The following is a 20061-nucleotide window of genomic DNA, read 5'->3' on the forward strand; positions in this document are numbered from 1 at the left end:
AGCCTTCATTGTCAGGTTTTTTATTTCTTGGTCCCAAATTGTGACTGAAACAAGGGATTCTTTTATGTGTACCTTGGGGAACACATGATCTATTTTTCTGGCCTCAAAGAGTTTGCTTTAGGGAATTGCTGTCTGGGAGGCTAATGCACTGCTATGCACTCATATTTCCACTTATTATAGGTGTTAGTTTTTGTGCTCTAAATAAGATAAATTTATAAAATAAATGTTTTGAACACCAACCAAAAAATCATATGGTTTTTGTAGGCATCACATTTTTGTTACTTTTGTTCCCGGAAACAGTAGGTGGTCAGTAAATATTTAGCCAGCAGATGACTGTCAAGATTAAAAAGGCCAACTCTGACTTTTTTTTTTTTTTTGCTTAATAATAGAGAATTTTAATGCATGTTTAAGGGTGGTTTATGGAAAACTAAATTCAATGCTACTGTTCCCGTAGTAGTGAAAAATCACAGTATCTGGGGCATGGGAAATAATCTACAACGAAATAAAGGAGTTGAGCAACCAGGGAAACACACCGGAAAATGAGAGTGGTGACTTGTGACTTGGGGATTTAATACATTGATGAAAATTAATCAGTGGATTTCATCTAGTGCTATCCCAGGTGATAAACTGTCTGAAAATCTGAAATGAATTACAGTGATTATTAACGGAGGAAATGGTGAAATGTACTGGCAGAAATCTCAAAAGTTGCACAAAAATAACACTCCCAGATATATAATAATAATAATAATAATAATAATAATAATAATAATAATAATAATAATAATAATTCCTAAACACTTTAAATGTATTGTGTCATAAAATCCTTTCTACAACTCCACACATGGTCATGCATGATATTATTTCCCCCATTTTAGGCAAGGAAACATTTTAGACAAGGAAACTAAGATATGGATGAATGAAGTAACTTGCCTACGTTCGCACAGGTAGTATGGGATACAGTGGGGTTAAAACCAAAGCAGTCAGTTCCACTGATGAGGTGGCCGAGTCACCCCCTGCTCCCGGAGATGACAACTGTCAACACTAGATATAACACTTAAAAAAATTTTAAAAACTGCCTGAATGCTCTGGAGAGTAAACAAAACAGGTAGCTTTTGGAGTGAAACCAACAGCTGGGGGAAGGAGATGGCATGGATTAGCTTCCCATTTTTTGTGGCTTTGGTGGCAGGCTTCAGGTGGTGCTGCACAGGACAGCTAAAACCCAGATTAAAAACATAGGTGGGGTACAGCTCAGTGGTAGAGCACGTGCTTAGCATGCATGAGGTCCTGGGTTCAATCCCCAGCGCCTCCATTAAGGAAAAAAAAAAAAAAAAAAACAGATTTTCTGGCTTGAAAAACCATGAGACAGAATTCTAGGCAATCATGTACGTTGGAGAGCGAGGAGAAAATCCTGGATGCAAAGGGCAGAGAGGAGGAGCTTCAAAAATAGAAATTTTTTCTAAGTCTCTGGTTGACCCCTGAGTTCCCAAGCAAGGGGCAGGCTTCAGGTCCCTCAGCTAGGGACAGAAGAACTGAACTGAACTCCCAATTTACTGCTTTGAGATGTGCAAAGACTGATTACTATATATAAAATAGATAAAAAAACAAATTTCTTTTGTACAGCCCAGGGAACTATATTCAATATCTTGTAGTAACCTATAATGAAAAAGGATATATGTATGTACTTGTATGACTGAAACATGATGCTGTACACCAGACATTGACACAAAATTGTAAACTGACTATATGTCAATAAAAAAAAAAAGCTTGGGTTCTAGAACCAGAGCTTCTACATTTGAATCCTGGCTCTCCTGATGACAAGCTGTGTGACCTTGTAAAAGTTATTCACCTCTCTGTGCCTCGGTTTCCTCATCTGAAAGTAGGACTAATAACATACCTACTTAACTGAATTCTTATGAGAAATAATTACCGTGTAACGTGCTTTGGGCAGTGCTTGGCACATCAGTGCTAGCCATTTCTGTGATGTGAGCAATGAAAACGTCTGGAACTGTCTTAGATCTATGTGCTGGGGGTGAAGGTGGGGAGGGGGCTTTCTATTTTGAGAGGCTGGCCAGGAGTAGTTTCTCTGAAGAGGTGACATTGCACAAGGTTCTGATGCTTGTGAAGCTCTGAGTCACCCAGAGATCCTAGAAGTGGGAGCTCTAGGGAGAAGGAGGCAGCAGGAGCAGGGCTTGAGGTGGGAAATGTGTCAAGTCCACAGGAAAACCTGGGGACCTGGGCAAAGAGTGGATCTTTTTAAAATATAAGGGAGGCCATTTGAGAGTTGAGAACAGAAAAGTGACATCATCTAATTTAAGTTTTCAAAAGATCTGTTGGTCTAGGCTGTGATGAATGGAGGCTGGAAAACGGGGCGGGGGTGGGGGTGGGGGTGTGCAGATTCAGGAAATCAGCGAGGGGGCCGCCACAGGAATGCAGGCAACTGGAGACAACGTCTTAGGTGAAGGTCATAGAAGTGGAAGCGAGGAGATGAGGCCAAATTCAGATGGGCTCTGAGGTAGGTTTTGGAGGATTCGCTAGTGGCTTGACTCCGCGGTATAAGGGCAAGGAAGACATCAAAGGTGACTCCCAGGGGTTTGGTCTGAGCCAGTGGGGGGATGATGAGTCCTTAACCAAGACGAAGGACATTTCAGGCCCGATCCAGTTAGGAGAGAGACATCCTTCCAGCTGTTTTAACACTGGTAATTTAATATATATATATATAAAAACACTGACAGGAACAGGAAGCCCAAACAAGAAGTGAAAGCAAACCAGAACTAGGAGGCAAACAAGAGTTCCTCCTTCATCCTCCAGGCTTGAAGTCTCCCTCCAGCATCCCCTCCAGGCAGAGCCTCAAGGGGGCTGCTAGCGGAGTCCCAGCCAAGTGTCACAAAAAATAGAAGCCCCAAGGGTGGGGTTCAAACTGAGAGCCAGGTTAGCACCTGACACAGAGAACTTGATTTGGGGGTCACGTTTAGGTAGGAAGAATCATGAATTCTATTGGCCGGATGCCAAGTGGAAGTGCTGAGGAGACAAAGGGTCGAAGAAGTCAAGGAGAGGTTGAAACTGGAGATAGAAATTTGAGGGTCAACAGCTTCTACACACAAGTATCTATAAACAAAAGAAACCAAAGTAGGCATTAAATATTAGATCCCCAGAATCTAATGCTTTCCCTGCTGAGCTGTACAAAAGCAAGTCATCATTGTGTTGCCATATGTCAGTTCAGATCATTTTTCTTTTTACTTGGAAATTCAGTAATGTGGTAACGAGGGCAGCGTTACCATCGGGGCCTTCAGAAACATCCCTGGTAATTCTCGTGCTGCTTACGTGTGTTAATTACCGGTATCATGCAAGCTCACTCAGCTTTTATTATGACGAGATTCCACTTTGTGAAGTCCGTGTTTCTGGAAAACATGACTTTGTGGAACTTCTGATTAAAAAAAAAAAAAAGAAATTTAATAATGTGAAATTTAGGGGAAAAACAGAACAATCTGGATTAAATTGTTTCCATCTGGCAAAATAAGCTTGATGGAGGTGGAAACAGCCTCCAAATGTCCTCTGTTCCATGATCCTTCTTTTGGTAAGGGTTATAGATAAATGATTCCAGAAATAGAGCTGTCCACTCCATTCGTCTGGATTTAGAGAATGAAAGTTTCTTTCCATGGCATTTTTGTAAAATAGAGCACTACACAAAAATCCAAACTTGAATAAATTTGTTTAACGGAACCCAAATGGTACGAGATATATTAATTAGATATTTTTGACTCACATCATCATCATTTGAAAGGACCTGGCAACACTGTGCAAAAGCTCTCAGTAATTAATCATTGAAAGAAGCCTAGATACTGACAGAAGCAGAGATGATAATTCCCTGCCATAATTATGGGAAGATCAAGATGTTACACATCTTCCAGAGTTCCAAGAATTTCTCATCTTAGGATTTAGACAAACTGATCTTCCTGGTCTGGTGCTGGGATGGCCTGCCATGAGTTTAAAGCATGGATGATTAAAGGGTCTCCTGAGGGGGAAAAAACTCATCCAGGAAAAAGAGAACTGGCCCAGAGCTGCCCAGGATTCCAGCCCTGGTCATATTAGGGATGCGACCTGAGAATTATAGGTTGCCACTAGCTGCGCCTCTGACCCACCTCCATGGGTGCACCTCGGAGTTCTAGAGAGAGATGTGTGGCAAGTAAAACATAAGCCTTTCTCACCAGAAACTCAGTAGGACATTGTTTTTTCCAACTGAGCCTTTACTGCCCTTTTTCCCCAGCGTTCCCTATTCTTTTCTTTTGACAGAACTTCCTTCTCTTCTTTGTGAAACTGCCCTATTTCTGTGGGGATTCTATGCTGCTCCAGACCCAGGAGCTTACCCTGCATGGCAGTGGTTGACCTGAGGATAAGTATGTGACCCAAACTGGGCTAAATTGTGTCTTTGGTGAATTCTTATATATGGCTATTGAAAGAGAGACATGGTGTTTCTCCTCTGAGGTGGCTAAGCTGGAGTGATGTAAGCCTGGGGCGGCGGGAAGCCAGTTCCCAACAAACCCATCACACTCACCCAGGAAGGAGATCGCTTCATAGTAGGGGGGACTTTTTCTCTTAGAGAGAGAAATGGAAGGCTTTAAAATGGTCAGAGATAGAGACCAGGGAAAGAGAGAGAGAAATAGAGAGAAGTGGGGGAGAGGAGATTAACTCTAATATTTAAAGCCTCTGAAGACTCTAAAACCATATTGTAGATTTTCTGGTTACATATGATCTAACAGATTCCCATTTTCTAAAGTTCAGAGGGTTGTTTAACAGAGATGAACATAAAAGTGAAGGAAAGGGATTTTCCTAGAACACCAGAAGTATTCGGCCCTCTGGGGCCTCTATAGGATGTGGCCAACCTCTCAAACATTAACAGTGTCCTCAGACGGATGCACCCAGAAGAACTCTAGGGGGAGAGACCAGCACCTTGAGAACTGGTGACTGTAGAAACAGTGTTAGCAGCATCAGGAAGCAAAAGAAAGAAAGAAAAAAAAGAGCAAAGGAAGCTTTGGAGCAAGGGAGGAGCATGGTTCCTTTGGCACGCATGGCAGTGACCTTAACAAGGACCGCACGACTTGCCATCCTCACCAAGTTCACCCTCGCTGATGTACCCAGCTTATAGACATGTCCCTAAAAGGAGGGGGGCGGGCGGGACTGAAAGCTTCACTTTCCCAACTGGCAAAAAACAAAACACATGATGTCCATGCTAAACTTGAGAAAAATGTATCCATCTTGAGTCACGTGGAGAAGCAGGACACACTGAGCTACCAGAATGGACACGGGAGTGACAAAGCTAGAAACAGGTGCGAAGATGGTAGCCTTGGGGGATCATCAGACGCAGAGCTTGGGCCAAGGTCAGGAACAGAGTCAACATCCCACGGGAGCAGGACAGTCAGACTGTGAAGAATGACCCAAGGACAGAGTCCAACCGGGGCTGGCAGAAGAAGCCAAGTCCCCACCTGTCCAGACAAACCTACTGCACCCCGGTCGCATTTAAGTCTCCGTCTGGGAGGCTGAACTCACAGGGTGCCCCGGCAAGAGCCACAACCCAGCATCTGAGAAACGTGTTTACTTCCAAGTCTCTTAGACAGGAAGAACTCTGTGACTCTCCGACCTCAGAGTTAGAAGACGACTTTCTAATCCCATCTTTGTAGCTCTCTACTGAAGCATACAGTAAGACTAATTTTCTACTTTTGATTGTGAGGCTAGACATGAGATAGAGTAGGAAAATCTGAAAGCTTTTAAAAAATAAAAAAACTTTACAAATATATATGTCACTCTAATTAGTGTTAACGCAGCAATGCCCCGTATCCTCCGCAGCTCCAGACTTGGGTGAACACCATCTCCCTCACCTTTCGCCACCTCTTTCCTCTCTCCTCTCCCCAGAGCAATTTCATTTTCTTTGTCCCATTATATAAGCAACACATCTATAGCTGGCAAATTCACACACGCGAACATAACACGCAGACACACAAACACATACACACTCATCACGGCTGACGCTCATTGAATCCAGTCTGCGCTGAGTGTGGCTGAGGTCTGTTTTGATTGACAGCGTCTTTGAAATACCAGTGGTCAGAGATTTCTAACATCATCTCATTTGTATGCATTGTGATATGTAGCTATAGATACATGGTTTAAAAAAAATTTTTTTTTGAAGTACAGTCAGTTACAATGTGTCAGTTTCTGGTGTACAGCACAGTGTCCCAGTCATGCATATTCTTTTTCATTAAAGGTTATTACAAGATATTGAATACAGTTCCGTATGCTATACTGAAGAAACCGGGTTTTTTTTAAAAAATCTGTTGTTATATATAGTAGCTAACATTTGCAAATCTCAAACTCCTAAATTTAGCCCTTCCTGTCCCCTTTCCCTGGTAACCATAGATTGTTTACTATGTCTGTGAGTCAGTTTCTATTTTGTAGACGAGGTCATAGTGTCCTTTTCTCTCTCTTTTTTTAGATTTCACATGTGAGTGATATCATATGGTATTTTTCTTTCTCTTTCTTGCTTACTTAACTTAGAATGACGATCTCTAGGTCCATCCATAGATACATGGGGTTTTTAATTGGAAAGGAGATGGACTCTCATTCTTAAACTCACTACCCCAACTTGTGTTGGTATCATTGGTGATACCTGACAGTTCACTCATTGCCGTCACTGCTGGGCAATCTCTCTTCACCTGGCTGCTTTTATCTTGAAGCGGAAGTTGAAATTCCTTCAGAAATGTATTACCTAATACTTATAGAAAATTGCTGTCTTTGTGTGAGTATATGAACTTTTGTAAGGTGGAAGGGTGAGAATGTGGTATCTTTGCCAACATGTAAAGCTGATAAAGGATTTAACTCAAGGAGTTTAGCTAATTAAATCATTAACTGATGCGAGTAAACTCTTAATGAGTGCGGTATTTTGGATCGGGGAATTCAAGGGCATTTTAGGATGCTTTTAATGAGAGCAGACCCTGTGAAACATACAAACATATTTCAAGACAACCACCATCATCAGGACGATAAAAAAGATGCTCGGAGTAAGAGAAAGTAGCCCCAAGATGTCATGAAGAAGATAATGGTGCCAAGCAGCCAGTTCGTTGTGGAAGTTCTCTTTAAATAACTACCAGCTGTTATCTTCCCTCTGAAACCTCGTTATTCTGAAGTGTAAATGAGGAATCCATGAGCCAATGGAAGAGACAGAGTCTTGTCATTACAGAAATTCTGGGGGTAAATGAACTGGGCTACAGCTACTCACAGGGAAGGCATTATTAACACTTTGACACAAATGTAGAGAACCCGATTTTACTTAGACGAGAAACTGAGTTAATTCTGACTACAGGTTGGATTTGAAAAAATGATAATAATACGAGGAAAGATACAATACGTGAGTATAGTCTGTTGGCCTGAAAGAATGAGAAGGTCCCAATCACACAAATTACATAAACTGACTCAAGAAAAAAATTAAAAATCTCACAGACCTAAAACAAGTTAAAGAGATCGAATCAGTAATCAAAAGCCTCCCAACAAAGAATAGACCAGGATAAGATGGCTTCACTGGTGAAATCTACCAAACATTTAAAAAAGAGTTAATAGCAATCCTTCCAAACTCTTCCAAAAAATAGAAGAGGAGGGTTCATTTCCTAACTTATTCAGTAAGGCCAGCATATCCTAATACCAAAACCAGACAGAGACATCACAGGAGAAGAAGATCACAGACCAATATCCCTCATGAATATAGGTGTCACATTTTTCAAGTAAATACTTGCAAACTGAATCCATTATTACATTAAAAGGATTTTACACCGTGACCAATGTGGATTCATTGCACCATGATTACAATGGTGGTTCAAAATAGAAAATCAGTCAGTGTAATACACCACATTAACAGAACAAAGTAATAAAACACATTGCCAACTACAAATTGGCACTTGATAACTGCTTCTACAAGGATTGGATCACGTCGGCACTTGCCATCCAACTCTGCTTGGATTAAATCATGAGCTGCTGCAGCTGCCTACCTCCAACCCTCCCTGGAAAGAACTCAGGGTGGAGATCAGGAATGAGGTGCTCTGGGCTCTGGGAAAACTGGCAGAACAGGCCTTCAGACAGTTAAATATTTTCAGGAGAAGATTTTATAACCCAAATTCTCATATCTCCTTATATCTAAAAAAGCACTTAACTCATTAACGGTGACATCTGCTCCTCGTGACTAGCAGCGAGCCTGTGCCTAATCATGGGCTGGACTGCACGTACCCCACCTTCACTAAAATTGTACATGATACTGAGTTCCCCCTGCCTCTTTGGTGCAGTTCCTCAGAGTGATCTGAGATGCTGTCTCCTGGGCTATAGTCTTCATTTTGCCTCAAATAAAACTAACCCACAACTCTCACCTTGTGTAACTTTATTTCAGTGGACAGCATGATGGTCTCCATTAACATAGAAAAAGCGTTTGACAAAATCCAACACATTTTCATGATAAAAACACTCAGAAAAAAAGGGACTTCCTTAACATGATAAAGAGCACTTATGAAAAGCCCACACCTAACATCATACTAAATGGTAAAAAACTGAAATCTTTCCCCCTTAATATCTGAAACAAACAAGACAAGGATGCTTGCACTCGCCACCGCTGTTCAACATTGTGGTGGGAGTTCTAGCCACAGTAATCAGACCAGAAAAAGAAATAACAGGAAAGTAAGAAGGAAACTCTCTCTATTCACATGTGATATAGTCCTCTATAAGAAGATCCTAAATAATTCACAAGAAAACTACTAGAACTAACAAATTCAGCAGAGTTGCAAGGTACAAGATTAACACACAAAAATCAGTTACGTTCCTACACACTTGCAGTGAACAACCTGAAAGAGAATTAAGGAAGCAGTCCCATTTACGTTAACGTCTGAAAGAGTACTGTACTCAGGAATAAGTTTAACTGAAGACGTGAAAGACTTGTACACTGAAAACTCCAAAACAATGCTGAATGTCAAAGAAAAGCCTAAATAAATGGAAAGACATCCCACGTTCATGGATAGGAGGACTTAATATTGTTAAAATATCAATAGTACCCAAAGTGATCTGCAGTTTCAATTTAAACCCTATCAAAATTCCAACAGCTTTTTTAAATCGAAGAAATAGGAAAGCCAAAGCTCAGATGAATATGGAATTCCAACAGGCCCCAAGTAGCCAAAAGAATCTTGAAACAGAAAGAAGTTGGAGGACTCAGATGCCTTGATTTCAAAACTTGCTACAAAGCTACATCATTAAAGCAATGTGGTACTGGCACAAGAACAGACGTATAGACCGGTGGAACAGAATTTAGAATTCAGAAATAAACTTACACATCTAAGGCCAACTGGTTTTTGACAATGTGCCAAATTCATTCAAACAGGAAAGAACAGTCTTTCCAACAAACGGTACTGGGACAACTTGATTTCTAGATGTAAAAGTGAAGTTGGACCCTTTCTTCATACCATATACAAAAATTAACTCAAAATGGATCAATGACTTAAATATAAAAGCTAAAATCACTGAACTATTAGAAGAAAAAATATAATAATAATTAAAAAATTAAAAAATAGCAAGGTTGATATGGATTTGGAGGAATTTTAATTATTGTACATCACCAGGAAGAATAGAAAATGGTGCAGCCATTGGGGAAAATGGTTTGGTGCTTCCTCAGAAAGCTAAACATAGAATTACTACGTGACATAACGAATCCGCTCATAGGTATGCAGCCCAGAGCGCTGAAAACAGGGATTCAAGCAGATACTTGTATACCAGTGTTCATTGCAGAATTATTAATAATCATCAAAACATGGAATCAAATCAAGTGTCCATCAACAGATGAATGGACCAACAAGATGTGGTCAATAATATATCCAAGGGATGTCATTCAGCCATAAAAAGAAATGAAGTTTTGAAACATGCTACAACTTGTCTAACCTTGAAAATAATATGCTATGTAAAATAAGCCACACAAAAAGACAGATATTGTATGATTTTACTTACTTAAACTGTCTAGAATAAGCAAATTCATAGAGACAGAAAGCAGATTAGAGGTTACCAGGGGCTGGAAGGAGAAAGAATGGGGAGTCACAGCTTAGTGGGTACAGAGCTTCTGATCGGGGTTATGGAAAAATTTTGGAAACAGTGGTGTTGGTTGCACAACCTTTTGAATGTAATTAATGCTACTGAATTGTACACTTAAAATGTTTAAAGTGGAATATTCACCATTTTGCCACAATAAAGAAAAAAGTCTAAAAGCTTTTATGCAAAATGGATCATACCCCTAAATGTAAAAGCAAAAATCTCTAAAACTTTTAGAAGAAAACACACAAGAAAAATCTTCACCAGAAAGATATCTTAGGTAGTTCATAAAAGAATCAAAAGTAAAAGGGAAAAAAATGCTAAACGAATGTCATTAAAATGTAAAACATCTGTTCTTTTAAAGCTACCACTAAGGGGCAGGGAGGATATAGCTCAGCGGTAAGAGCCCATGCTTCGCATGCACGAGGAAATAAACAAACCTAATTACCTTCTCCCTCAAAACATTTTAAAAAAAATAAATAAAGATACCATTAAGAAAAAAGCAAGTCAGACACTGGGAGAATTATTCTTAATGCATGTATCTGACCAAAAACTTGGTTCCAGAAGGTGTGAAAACCTCATACAACTCAATAACAAAAAGACAAGCAACTCATTTAACAAGGCAAAATATGTGGAGACACTTCCCAGAAAGACAGACACAGATAAGCAGTATAAACACATGAGAGTATTACTCAGCATCATTAGTCATCAGGGAACTATAAGTAAATTCAAAAGGAGGTATCACTACACAGTTGTTAGAACGGTTAAACTTTAAGCTTGACAGTCCCAGCCACTGGCACGCTAGAATTCTCATCACTGCTGCCTGGGTTGCTTCTGTCACATACACAGCCACTTTGGAAAGCAATTTGGCCCATTTCTTACAAGTAAACTTACCATGAGCCCCAGAAATTCCAGTTTTGGCAAAGTTTCACTCAGAAAAAGAGAAAAATGTGTCCTAATGAAGAGTTATATACAATTGTTCAGAGAGCCTTGATTCCTTGTGGCCTCCGACAGGAACGAATTCAAATGGCCGTTAATATGTGAATGAATACACAAGCTGTGGAAGTCATGCTCTGTCCAAATGAGGTAATAATATACAGCAGCGAGGGAACAAATTGCTGGTAATTGTAACAGTAACATAATGCTGAGGGGGGAAAAGGTGGGCACGGAAGAGTACATACTGTATGATTTATTTATTTATTTTTTTGTAATTGATGTATAGTCAGTTACAATGTGTCAATGTCTGGTGCACAACATCATGTCTCAGTCATCCCTATACACATATACATTCATTCTCATGTTCTTTTTCGTTATAAGTTACTGCAAGATATTAAATAGAGTTCCCTGTGCCTGTGGAAGGATCTTGTTGTTTATTTTATATATAGTAGTATCGCGAATCTCGAACTCCCAATTTATCCCTTCCCACCCCATACTGCAGAATTTCATTCAATGCAAGTTCTAGACAAGACAGTGAGGTCAGTGGTGACCTGGAGGCTGAGGTAGTGTTTGTCAGTTTTTCTCACTGTGAAGTTACCCTCTTCTGCCTTTTCCATACTGTCCCCTTTGGAAGGACATCACTATGCACAACTCACACTTAAGGGGTGGGGAGTCATTCTCCACCTCTTAGTGAGCTGAGTGTCCACATAAATTATCTGAAATGTTTCTGTAGAGGAGATTTGCCCATTCTTCCCCATTTATTTACGTCAGAGTGGACTCATGGATAGTCATCTTAAGCTTTGAGTTATAATCCAATACACCTATACTTATTTTTGTCACTCAAATGGTTCCAACTTTGGCACAAGGGGCTCTTTCCCTGTCTTTTGTGTCCCTTTTACAGAACCCCATCTATGTGATTCTTCTTGTTTTTTTTTTTTTCCTTGTTGTTGTTTTTTTTAGCATGATACTAGCTTTCATTACAGAGTATGCGTTCACTCATGAATAACAAATTCTCATATGTAGTTACTAAACAGTAGGGCTTGTCTAGGTTTTATAGTCAATAGTACAATGTTGAGAATGGTTAAAATCAGGAACCAATAAATAGCCCACTTTTGAGAGTAAGGAATGAACAGAGTGTATTTCTTCCTGAGTTTGCTACACATTAAACTTGTATTCCACATAGGTATAAGATAAAATAAGAAATTGAAAGTCAATGTGAGTATTTTTGTTCAAGGAAGGTTATGATGAAGATCAGATTTAAGATTTTTAGGGAACAAGAAAAATATGGATGGATGGATGGTATGGAAACAGAATCGACTGGCCATCCTTTTGAAAAGGGAAGGGGGGAATAAAATTAGAAATGTGCCTCAATTTAAGCAGGAAAGAAGCCTTAATTAAAGAAAGATGGTAAAAATAAGTCTCTTGGACTGAAAAGTATTTATTTTTGGCTCCAACTTGTAAACCAGTTTCTCTGCCTAGAAGAGAAGCCAAGGGTGCTTCACATTTACCACCCAGGAAACTCAACAAAGAACAAGGCTGCCAAGTAGTTGAGTTGAAACAGATTTCCAACAAGGCTACAATTTGACTCAATTTGATCGTAAGAGGAAATTTTCCTGTGTTCTGTTTTCTTGCTTTCAGTGCAAAAAAAAAAAAAAAAAAAAAAAGGATCAGATCACTGCTACTGTCAAATGGTTTTATTATTCATACAAAATGTAAAAGTGCTTAGATTATTGTGGGAGGTAATAAAATATGGCAGGGACAGAAGATGATTGTTCTCACTGTTAATTATTTTCAGTGTAACTGAACTGTAAGTAAACATTTTGGGATTAAAAAATTAGTTCCCATCCACATATTCATTAATTTTCCAACAGCAATATAAAATATAAAATATGATGTTTAATATTCATGCAGTAACTTGATAACATCTCCCTATAGCAAAAATGAAAAGCAAGCTTAAATAAAATACTTTTCTGACATATTTAGAACCAAAACATAATGCATAATTTTGTTTCTACGAAGTTTGTGGCAAATCACATATAAGGTAATGAAAGAAAGAATGAAAAGGGTACAAATAAAGAGGAAAGATAAATATGAGAGAAATTCAGAGAATCTGACAAATGCAATCCTGGATTTCCAAATGCGGAGAACGGCCAGATTTCACACACTAAAAACTTTTAAGGTTGACATTTTAGGGGAAATTTTGGGATAAATCGTTAGATTAACAGTTTGGGGGAATTTTAGGGTAAGTTATTAGGTTAACAGATTGTGATTCACCAGTAAAAGTAATATTATTCCCTGGACTCTAATATGAATCCACTAAAGAAGATGTTCTAAAGTAACTTTTTTTGTTTTTGTTTTTGTTTCTGTTTTTTGCCATCGGGGTAGGCTGGATTAGAGGGGTATCAAGTCTATCTCGTGACTTGATGTCGATAAACCATTTGTTAAAAAGTCCTGTGTTATCGCTGTGGGTCCGAAGTTGATAGGTGAGTGGATGGAAGGTGGCTGGGATGCACTCAGCTCACCGACACTTACAGAAACCTGCCAGCAGAGACTTCATGGCTCCTCGTCAGCCTGCAGGGCGTCTCCAGCAAAGCTTCTCTGGACCCTTATCTTGGTTCTATACAGCGTCTTTATTTCTGACTGAAGACAAAGCAAAGTCAATCCATGTTCACATGCATCGGTGTCTGAATGGGTATCTCCCATGCTAAGTGCTGTATTCAAGTCAATATCATCCTAACAAGGAGATCAAAACCCATAAAAAAAATTTGATAGGAATAAAGACATAGTTTTGCGTTTAACCTACAAAACCAAGGATACAAGTCCTTGGATTCCACATAAAAGTGAGATCATATGGTATTTGGCTTTCTCTGTCTAACTTATTTCACTGAGCGTAATGCCCTCAAGGTCTCTCCATGCTGTAGCCAATGGTAGGGTTGTTACAGAGGTCACCATCTCTTTGAAACGGACTTCACTCACTGTCATCAGCTTGGGACACTTTATTAGCTGTTGGTGCCTGAAGCAGCTCTCTCAATTTAGCCGGGCTGAATTCTGGATACACGCCCCTTTCAGCCTTGTGGTCTCTCCCCAAAGAGCGTTCCTCCTCTTTACCATCATTTTTAGTCTTAATACTCCATTTTAACTTTTGGATCTCCTTGGGAATTATATTTTAAGAGGCTGAAGAGGCATTCCACTCAAAAGTGTGTTTGTGGTGTGGGTAAAGAATGAGAAACTTTTGTCTGGGAAAATAAACCTCTCTTCTTGCTCCCTGAATTCCGGGGACTTTGGGGTTGAAAGGTGTGCAGTAAAGGGCTGCCTTAATCTTTGCTGCCATGACCAACACCATCATGTTCCGGTTCAGCTCAGTGTTTCCCTCTCTGTCCAGGGAGGCATGTTGCCTGGGTACCTTAGCACTTAATCTTTTTGGTTTTTACTTCTTCTGAAACCTTCTCTTTCGCATCCAGATTCATTTTCCAGATTGGCTGGGGGAAAGCCACAGACTCTGTCCTTGAGAAGCACATGGCCATCTGCTATTCATCTGCTCACCGGGAAGAGGGAGGGAGCCACCACCCTTGGGGGCTGGGATCCTGGCACCGGGCGGTAACCAAGAGAAGGCCACCTGGTCTGTGCAGGAAAAGCTCTCTCCATAAACAGTTCACACGAGGATCCTGGTGGCTGCCTAGTGGGGAGCTGTGCTTGGAATGAAGCTCTTCTGATATTCTTTTACTTGCATCAGTATTCTGTCCGCGCTGTCACCCTCACCATCAGTGAGGCCCCAGGTCCATGCACGGCCCTGATTTTGGTAATGAAATTGCTACCGATCTGTAAGGGATGATTTGCAACCGTGAAATAGAGTGAAGAAACACACCAGTGGTTGCTTATTCATTTCGTACGCTCTCCTCACCCTAAATACTGAAATCTTGTTTTTCGGATGCCCAGTATAAACTCGTTTCCTGCTACATAGCTGTTTCCAGGGACACTTTATCCTCACAGCTGATGCAAGACATCAAGAAAGGCCAACCCTGAGATGATCTGAGCCACTTTTCCCATTTCCTTCTCTAGAATATCAGAGTCCCGGCTGTGGGGAGCAACAGAAAGGAGCTAAGCAAATTCCAGTACCGAGTGGCTCCCAAGGATGGCTTCAATTATCTTTTCCCCTAATGAAGTCCATCTTGACTGCAGGTAATGTTACGTAACATGTCACTGTTGAAAAAAATCAATGAAGTTTCCTTTTCCTTCTGGAGTCTAAAGAATATTGAGGTTTTTCAAGTCACTGTGGGATCTTAAAAGTAAGTCATTAGCCTTGCACTGGCTCGCTTAATCAGGCTGCCCGCTCCTAAATTGCAGTCTTCAATTGAGAGGAAAATGAAACGTGGCGCCTTCAAGCAAAAGGACAGAATCAATGCACTCATCTGTGTGCCAGGCACCGAAATCAATATTTGCTTGCTAGAGCCTTTCAGTCCACTGAAAATTATACCTTTTTATCCTCTGATTTCTTATTTCTCCTTCAGTTTGATACAAGCTTTAGGAAGAATTAGAATGGCTAGTTTTCTCGTAGTTTCTACTGGGTCATCACTGAACCGTGGGCTCACGGTGGGGCCATGGCATTATCACAGGACAAGCCAAACAGCCTGTCGGTCCTTGATCTTGGACATCATAGGCACTTGCTTTGGTTCCAATGCTAAAGTCACTAGGGAAATAAAGACAATCTCAGTGGCAAACGTGGTCCCTCCAAGGGAGTGGGACGGGGACGTGAGTGTGGAGAACAGGGTATTCCTTGGATGGAATTCAAATGTTGTTTTGTGTCCAGAGGGCAAGGGTAGCAGGTGTGATGTTAATAAAATTCAAGGCCCCTGTGGTTTCAGTTCTTTGATTAGTGGGATGAGAACAAAAACATTAGCCAATTATACCTTCCCTACGGGGTTCAGCACAGCAATGAATCTGGGTAACGTGGGGGCCTGAAGTCCATATCCTCTGGGACATCCCTTTAAGGAAAGACTTAAAAAATTAAGTACAAAACTGAATTCTTTTGAAGGGCACCAAGAATTTGTAACAAATTACCGGAGGCTAGAAAATTCAGGCCTCTTTTTCTGAGACTTCTTTAGATTTCCCAGAAACTCTTACAGAGGGGTGCTCCCTCACTGCAGCCTGGCCTTTGCTTCCCATCCAGAACATTTTATGTTTCCCTTTAGTGGCTGGGAGTCTCCAGCCTGGACAGTGGAGAGTCTCTGAAGCTTAGGATGTATCAGCTGCACAGTAAATCTGCTTTTAGTCCAGAGCGCAAACACGACCAAGATAGAGTTGGCCGGAGTTCAGACCTTAACGTCGGGCTGGCTTCATGGGTGATCGGCCTGTAGAGGTGCCCAGGGCTGGTGTTTAGAAGGTCCCGTGCTTGGTTTAATGCTCTGCTGTCTGTCACCATCCAGAAACTCTTTTTTTTTTTCCAATTTAAAAAGAAATGTATTGAAGTGAAGTTGATTTACAATGTGAGCTTCAGGTGCACAGCAAAGTGATTCAGATATACATACACATACGTATATACATATTTTTTTCTTCAGATTTTCCATTATATGTTATTACAAGAAATTGAATATAGTCCCCTGTGCTGTACAGTAGGTCCTTGTTTATCTATTTTATATATAGTAGTGTGTGTCTGTCAATCCCCACACCCTAATTTATCCCTCCCTCTTAAGACTTCCTCCCCACTTCCCCAAATTGTTCAAGCCCCCCTGTGGAGGTTTGGTCCATATACGGTTGAGTTGTTCTGCTAGTTCTAAGTGGGAGAACTGGCGTCTGTGGGACCGCTCCCACTGGCCGTAGCTGTGAGAGGGAGGGACAAATCTGACTCCATGTTAGATGCTTCTTTTACTTTACCTTCGTCTTCTGTTGCTTTTTCTACAAGTTCATCACTCAAGGGACATTGCCTATAAGCTTAAATTATACACAATGGCCCATCTCTGGGAACCCGCCTCCTGGGTAATGAACATTGAGCTAAAATACCTCTGTTTAGCTCACAGGAAACCTCCTGACCAGGCCCACCTGTGAGTGAGTGCGGGAAGGAAGAAGTGAACACATCCCCTCAGGAGGCTGACCGGAACCAGGAGATGTCTGACCTCACTCCCTCCCCTTTTAGTATAAAAGAAGCTGAATTCTAACTCAGGTGAGATGGTTCTTTGGACACTAGTCCATTGTCTTCTTGGTCTGTCTTCTGGCTCTCTGAGTAAGGTCACTATTCCAACAACCCCTGTCTCTTGATTTATTGGCCTGTCGTGCAGCGAGCAGTATGAACTTGGACCCAGTGACATAACCTCTGCTTGCCACACCGTGTGGCTGATGAATGCCGGCCCTGGAAGGGGGACCACGCTGCTCTGCTCTGAGCACAGCCTTGCTGGTCCGTGAGTCGGCAGGGGCAGGGGACTAATGCTGCCCACGGAAGCCACGTTACTCTCTCAGTTCACATTTGCACGTGTAGGTATGCTCACACTTACACACTGTCCTCAGGAGCATAACCACTGAGCCCAGGGGCAGGGTCTGGAAGATCTTCAGCCCCTCCCGAATGCTCCCTGTACACAGACCAGCCTTTTCAATGACTGCGGAGGCCATGGCCTAAGCCTGAGCCATCAGCGTGCTTTAAAACAGAGTGTGCTGGTAGAAAATTCGAGGCATGGTTAAGGCCTACAGATCAGGAGACGCTGCTGTTGGAAAGGTAGTTTGCTACTCAAAGCTCCCAAGGGGAGGGAAGAGACCGCACCTTGTAGGGGAGGGGCCAGGGGAGGCACCAGGGCTGGTCAGGGGGCAGAGAGGGGCCAGGGACAGGAGCCTTCACTGTGGTTTCTAAGGAAGGAGCAGGGGAGGCAGGCTAAACAGACTTAAGATTCTCTGGGACACAGGGGCTGTCCAGAGCTGTCTGGTACTTAGCCTGGGTGATGGGGCAGGGGTCTCCTGGCCCAGAGTGAGGCCCCAGCACAGGAGGTGGTTGGGGGTGTGTGCTCTGGGTGGTTAACTTGTATTCAAAAGGCACACTCCCAGGTGAATTATTTACCGTCTGTAGGGACTGGCTGACCCTGGGTGGGCCAGCCCCTCCACGGCCACCGGGGCCCCAGATGTCAAAGCAGCAGAAAACAGAAAATAAAAGACCTGGTTGATCTGCGTCTTGACTTTCTCTTTCCTCATGATTGTTTCTTATCTGGCACTTTATTTCACTTCCCTGTCATTGGACACAGTTCAGGACTTCCTTGTCCACGTTCTCCTTGCTTTTGAAACTCAGAGATCGGGCGTGAGTCCCTCTCAAGAAAACTCTGGATTCCTTAATCTCTTAAAGGACCAGCTTTCACCCCCAGGGGTGAACTAGCTTTTGCTAACGCACTCCAGACGTCCTGTCTATGTCTTCACTGCCGTCTAAACCAAGAAAGGAAACAATTCTTTGAGCTTCCATTTTTTTGAGCACCTACCAAGCCCTGCACCAGTCTTTTTCTTTTAAAACATTAGACCAGACACTGATCTAAAGCTTTTTGTTCCTTTTGTGCAGCTAAACCAGACCAACCTTTAGAAGAAACTCTGCTAAATACTGAAGGAAAATATTTAGACAAAGCTTGATTTTACTTATACTTCAAAAAGCATCATTGCACAAAATATCTAATTTTATCTATCTTCACAAAACTCGTTAAAATAAACAGTGTCATTTTCCAGACTTTACAGAAGAGGAAGCTATGCTTCGAGAGGTAGACCGATGTCCAAAGATCACCCTCATAGCCATTAGTCTAACGACCAGGATACAAACCCAAAGTTTCATGAAATCCAGTCCTCTTTTCATTACCCCACTGCTCAGACAACACAAACATGGAGAATGTATTTCTGATTTGCTCTTGTTTATCTCTAAGGAGAAAAACAGCGTAACAGCTGGAACAAGGATTTTGAAGCCAGAGAGATTTGGGTTCCAGTCTCAACCCTGCCACGTGCTCAGTGGATGATTTTGAAAGTGTTGCTTCATCAGAGCCTCACGTGAAAAGTGAGGATGCTAACGATGCCACTTTGCTAGTAGCAGAATGAACTCCCAGTACAAGCATCAGTGAATGTTGCTGTTGTGCACCGAGTGGGTACTATTTCACCGACGCTCACCCCATGCGTTCAGCAAACTTTTATTAAACACCAGCTGTATGCGAGGAACAGCGAAAGGTTTTCTAAATTGAGCAAAGACTATTTAATCGATGGGGACTGATAGAGAAACAGGAAAATCCGATCGAGGGTCCTGGGTCCCCAGGCTGGAGTGATGGTGGCAGGGGAGAGAGCTGGTGTCCCTGAGGGAGGCAGGGAAGGTTCCAGAGGGGATGGGAGCAGCTTTCAACACCAGGAGTAGGACAGTAAATGAGTTTATAAAGTGTCTTCCTTTAGTTTGATACATCATTGTTTAAAAGACAAAGCTGAGATCAAAAATGCGTTTTTAAAGAACGAAATTAGTTTGAAAGCAGGCAGGTTCGTTGAGTGGTGTCACAGGATCCCTCAGGGGCCGCAGGAGTCATCAGGGCTTGAGCTCATGGCTGGAAACATTCATCTTCAAGCAATTCACTTTTGGCCTATTTACCTTGCTCGGACAATAAAATTAAAATGCATAATGAAAACATTGCCGGAGGTGCAGCGAGACACATCTGAAGCAAGAGAATCCCAAAATGAAACAAAACTCTCCAGGGTCAATCTCCCTCAAATGGCACCAAGCCCCAAGAAAATTCCAAAATATGGACAAAGCTACTAAAGCATAAACTAGTTGAGGAAAAACAGCATAAAAGTTATCCAGGAATTAAAAAAAAGAATGATGGAACATATTTCTTTTTGCCAATTAATCATTTGGGTTTTATGATTTATGTTGGATTTTTTTTCTTTATGTCAATTCTGTTCTCGGTCTGTTGCAAATTGAGGAGAAAGGGAGGACATAGCAGAATCAGGGGGGAGCGCTGGAAAGGGGGATGGAGACGGGAGGAGGGGCGAGGAGACAGAAGGGGAAATACAAAGAGCCGAAGAAAGATGCATCCGAGT

The 20061-nt window shown here is 41.6% G+C and overlaps 1 non-coding gene across 1 annotated transcript; it reads left to right on the forward strand.

The window, feature by feature from the left end:
* Positions 1 to 3360: 3360 nt before the first annotated feature.
* LOC123616033 (small nucleolar RNA SNORD18) lies at positions 3361 to 3432 on the forward strand. Its single transcript, XR_006723896.1, has one exon. It is a non-coding gene; the product is annotated as a small nucleolar RNA SNORD18 (small nucleolar RNA).
* Positions 3433 to 20061: the final 16629 nt, after the last annotated feature.

This window comes from Camelus bactrianus, chromosome 11 (assembly GCF_048773025.1).
Source record: "Camelus bactrianus isolate YW-2024 breed Bactrian camel chromosome 11, ASM4877302v1, whole genome shotgun sequence".
In the NCBI taxonomy this organism is placed as follows: Eukaryota; Metazoa; Chordata; class Mammalia; order Artiodactyla; family Camelidae; genus Camelus; species Camelus bactrianus.